Genomic DNA, 5,194 nt, shown 5'->3' with positions numbered 1-5,194 from the left:
TTTGAGAGGTGGCCAAGGTTTCTAAGACTAAGGAAGCCAATAAATCAAACAAACGAGCCCCAGAAACGTCATTGGGAAGCAATTTCGTTAAGAGAGACAACGCAGCCTTGTTCCATCCAATATCGGCCCTTCTCTCTCACCAGGGTTCAGTTTGCGAAAGATGAAGGAGAAAATATCCCAGTCAGGCCATTCCGTGCCCTTTCAGAGAGGTCTCTTCACTTCCTGTCATCTTTTCGATTCTATTTCTGTTAAAAACAACCAAACCAAACAAACAAACAAACACACACACACACACACACACACACACACACACACAAATCACACTTCGGTTCCACGAGGTGTGGAAGAAGGAAAAAACTCTCTCTGAAGAAATCAAGCCAATTAAAGACCATAAATGACCGTGTCAGGTGAAAGCCGGAGTGAGAGTCACCATGCTTGACTGGCCAGATGGTCTGGATAAGGCCACCTATATGACAGGGAAAGCCACAGCTGTTTATAAGCGCATCTGATGGCAGATGTTCGATTTGAACAGGGACCTTCTCCAAGGAACCAGTGAGACTGTTTAATTGAAGTTTAACATGAAAGCAGCAGGAATTTAATAGAACAGAGCTTTAAAGGGCTATGAGCCCTCTCTTCGCGTGCACCCTCACTCCCCAAATGTGTTTTTACTGTATATTAGCTGGGGTTAATCATCACCAGATGTGCAAGCATGACTTCCACACACTCGGTCTCACCATCGTCTTTGTATCCCATGTGGCAGAGAACTTCCCGCTCATGATTGAATTGCCCCTAGGTATGAATATCTGTGAGTGGATAGAAGAGACAGGATAGACATCGATTTGGACCTCAATAGGGCTCTGGATTATATCCGTATTTCCAAGAAATAACTGATAACCACGGGGAGCTTTCAACTGTTGACGTCTTTTGAAAATAATAAAATCCTCTCATCTGTGTGTGGAAGCTGGACCACATGTTTGTTGTTGTTTTTGTTGTTGTTGTTGTTTGTTTGTTTGTTTGTTTTTTTGTTTTTTTTTCTCCCGGAATTCACAAGATTCTTCACAACCTAGAGCTGTTCTGGTGTGACAAATGAGGGCTCTATTTCATGAAGCCTTGCCCTGTCCTGCACATAAATCCCATGGGGGCCCTCAGATCTCAGCTGGAACCAGGATGTTCTAGAGCTGAGAGGACATCTGAAGAGTCTTTGATCCAGGCCTCTCATTTCCGGCCAGATACATCCTAAGAGATATAAGACTGATGTGGCTGTGCAAACAGTTTGTGCAATGTGACCTCTGTGCTGCTCGTATGAGATCAATATTCACACCTGGGCAATAAATTCATTCGTTTAAAAGCCTCGTGCATGTGGTCTTCTCCCTAATTTAACAGGAGAAGCCATTTGTAGACTAGAAGGAAAATGACAAACTATCGCTCTTCTATGTAGATATACTCTGCTCTGAGATGAGTCTGCAGACTTACCCTGCTCTGAGATGAGTCTGTGCTATGGATGTACCCTACTCTAAGATGAGTCTTCATTGAATTGTCACTGTTGATTTTCATGCCACAGGCTTCCAGGTTCCTATTTGCGGATCTACCTTACCTAGTGAGCACTGCTAACCTCCTCCCTTGAAAATGTTCCATTTTCTGCTCATTGAAAAATATCTTCTCTGTAAACTTCAATCAGCTGCTGATAAATGTTACAGGGAAGCCCCACGTTGGGTAATTACAGACACATTGTCTGGAGAGACACATGTGAGACAGCAGTCACGTGAACCAGGGTTCTCCAAGTCACACGTAGCTACAGCTGACTCCTTTAACAGTAGACGTTTGTTAAACCATGAGCAAGTACCCCGCACACTGGATGAGTTAAGTTATGAATTGCTCCAATTTGCTTTTTGGTAAACTATATTTCCAGAGGTTTCAGACATACAGACTACAAAGTGCCTTCACACGTTTTCTTGGGCTGCTAACAGTTGACTTCTCCATTCTAAGTTTCTTGTGCAGCACAGGCATACCCACTATCGGGATCATTTCTTCTTGGTTTTCTACAAATTTGAAATAGTTAAGCTAAATCATTGTTTACTGTTCTCCTTTGGGGTTGCTTAAAACCAACATTGTTCCCCTTCAGGGTTGCTTAAAACCAACATCATTTCCGTTGTTGCTACATGTTCACTTCTAGTTTTTATTGTGTTTGGAGTGAATGCCCGTCCTTGTGAGGGACCTGTCTTCCCCCAGCTCTTTGGTTTATCTCTTCTGTGAGGTCCATGTTCAGACATGTTGGATCCAGACTCTTATCATAATGCCGGAGCTTCTGAGTAACTGGATTGGTTTGTGGACAAAAGACACTCAATTCATAAAGTTCTGCCTAATGCAGGCCATAGTAAATAGTGAAGAGTCTACACATGGAAGCCACTGCCATAGTTAGTGCTGGGACTGCCGACCAACAAGGAGGCAGATCGTTATCAACAGTCAGCCACAGTGCAGGCAACTTCATTGCACTTGAAGTCCTACACATGCAATGACAACGCTGCTTCTTTCCCCTCAGAGCATTGATATTCTAGTTTCACCTGGAAGTCATTTTCTACAGAAAGCCACTTGAGGGTGTTTGCTGCTTTGATGACTTCTAGACACCAAAAGCACACTCCAACTGGAAGACCGAACATTTCTTTCCCAGTCGTCTTCATGTTTTGTCAACAGGATGTCAAACATCTGGATACTTGAGATGCCTGCGGACGAGTGACTAGATCTTTCATTTTCAAGTGTCATGGTTTCTGGCACCATGGGAACACACATCGAGTTTGTTTACACAGGAACTCGAAGCCACTTACCGAATGCCTATCCACATGAGCTGCCTGTGTGATAAGAGGAAGAGGCCATCTGCTGTTGGTTATGTCTCTGTTTTGTACCCAGAAAAGACTGTCCAAGGTTAGGAGTGATAGCAAGAGATTACATCAAATGTAGAAGGAGAGAGAGCCTAGGTCTGGAAAGGCCTTTGGAATTATGCTATGAAATTTAGAGACCCACTAGGTAGCTAATGTGTTCCCACTTGATTCTGAAACCACTCATTCTGGATACAGATGAATAATTTGATTGGAGTCAGGCCCACTAATGGTAGTAAGGAGACAATCAAGGTCTACTCCAGTAACCTGGGAGAGAATCGAGTGAGTGTTGGCAGTGCCAATGGAGAAGCAGTCACTTTGTAACAGTGTGCAGAAGCATACTTCGCAAGCACAAATGACAAAGAAGCAGCTGGAAGCAGAGGACGCGTGAAGAGAAAATAATGACCGTATTGAACTATGTGAGGTGTAAGGACCTGGTCATGAGCAATGTCCATGAGAACAGAAGAGGACTTGTATGTGAGGGCCAGAAGGATGGCACCTTGGATTCCACAAATTCTTCTGTGAGGATCAAAGAGAAAAGACAGACCAAGGGTGACTGAGACAGGGCTGCTAACCAAAGAGAGAATGAAGGGGGGAGCTTGTCTCCAGTGAATCACACCAGCTCTTCCGTGGTAGTAGCATTAGAAGCAGGTCAGGGGAGATGTGTAGCAAGTGGATGTAACACGCGGAGCTGAACCTTAGCTGTGAGGCAGTGAGGCAAAGTGAACACAAACACCAAGGAAAGAAGAGTGAGGAAAACTCGCTACTGTACCACAGAGGAGAGATGCTGGGAGAAATCAAGAAAGGCGGGAGTGGCCAGTGTCATAGGACCTGCGTTTCTGAGGCCCTGTGTCTGTGCCACCCTATGCCCCAGGCACAGGAAACTTCTGAACTTCTTGTGTACTTGACATGCCGACTTGTGAATGCAAAGAAGGCAGCTAGATGTGAGTGAATGAGTTCATTCTCTCAAATATGTGCCTTCTCAAAAAGCACCAGGCCAGCTCTGGACCCTGAAAAAAAATAATTTTGAATATTAATTAGATTGTCTTCAGCTATCCCTGTCTCTTTCTAGTTGCGATATGTTCTTTACCTTACTGCTTTCTCTAGTTCCTCTGTTTGTCAACTTCCTTTGTTTTGTTTTGTTTTTGTTGTTTTGGTGTGTGTGTGTGTGTGTGTGTGTGTGTGTGTGTGTGTGTGTGTGTGTGTGTGTGTTTACCCTGGTAATGCAAGCAATACATTTTTTCAGTTGTTTCTCCTTGACCAATAACACTGCCCCTACTGGATACTACCTGGAGCTCTTCTTTTCTTCTCTAAAGTGAAAGACATCATCTCTTAAAACCATGGACTTGGTTGTAAACCTATGCTGTGTATGTTATCAACAACTGCCTGCCTCTGACTTCTGAACTCCAGTGATCCCGGCTCCTCGGATGCCTTCAGCATTCAGGATTGACTCTGTAGTTATATTTTCTCAACCAAGTCTCAGCAGACGAGCAATGTTCAAGACCTCACACAGCGAAGGAGAGGAGACCTGGAGAAAGTATTTGGGTTGGTGGTGACTTGGCTTTTGGTGGTTGTTGGTTTTTAAAGGAAGAGAAGGATCCCAGTGAGTTAAGCGTTATTTAGGTCGCTCAAACTTCAAGAAAGCCTTACTTACTTACAGTTTTTCACTATCTAATTTGATGATTTAAGAAAAGATTCTAGAATGCAGACTTCAAGTTGAGACATCTGAGCCATTGCTAACTGTGTCCTTGTAGCTGTCCCATGGCCAGGATGATGGCACCATTCAAACCCTCAGCTCGAAAAATAATCTGATCTTGAGTTGTGACCTGCCTGTGTTCCTTATTCAACCACTTCTTAGAAAGGGATTCCTGATGATATCAAATCCTCCCCCAGCTGTTTCCACCCAGTCTTATATTAGAAACACCAACAAGATGAGAACCGAACACAGAACTGAGAAAAATAAAACACCTTAGTGGGTGTGTCCAGTAAACACAGACGCAATGTTGCCTTTCCCTGTTAGAAACACAGAAATATCAAGCCAGGAAGGACAAGCTTAGGAGCAAATTCACTCCCTACCTTGACCACGGCACATTTTCCTGGTATCCTACAGGGTGAGAACTTGACTCCATGGTAAAATTCAACTCAACAATATGGGCTATGAAGATACCGCTCACCCAGACCACTCAGACTATAAATGGGGCCAGGAGGGCAGTCTTGAAGTTTTAAGTGCTCCTTGAGTATTTAAAAACATAGGGTTGTTTTATAAATACCTGAAGATTGGAAAGTCCAGAGGGACACTGCCCAAGTTGATAGTGTGCAAA

This window comes from Rattus norvegicus, chromosome 13, assembly GCF_036323735.1.
Source record: "Rattus norvegicus strain BN/NHsdMcwi chromosome 13, GRCr8, whole genome shotgun sequence".
Taxonomy (NCBI): domain Eukaryota; kingdom Metazoa; phylum Chordata; class Mammalia; order Rodentia; family Muridae; genus Rattus; species Rattus norvegicus.
This window is presented reverse-complemented; position numbering follows the sequence as displayed.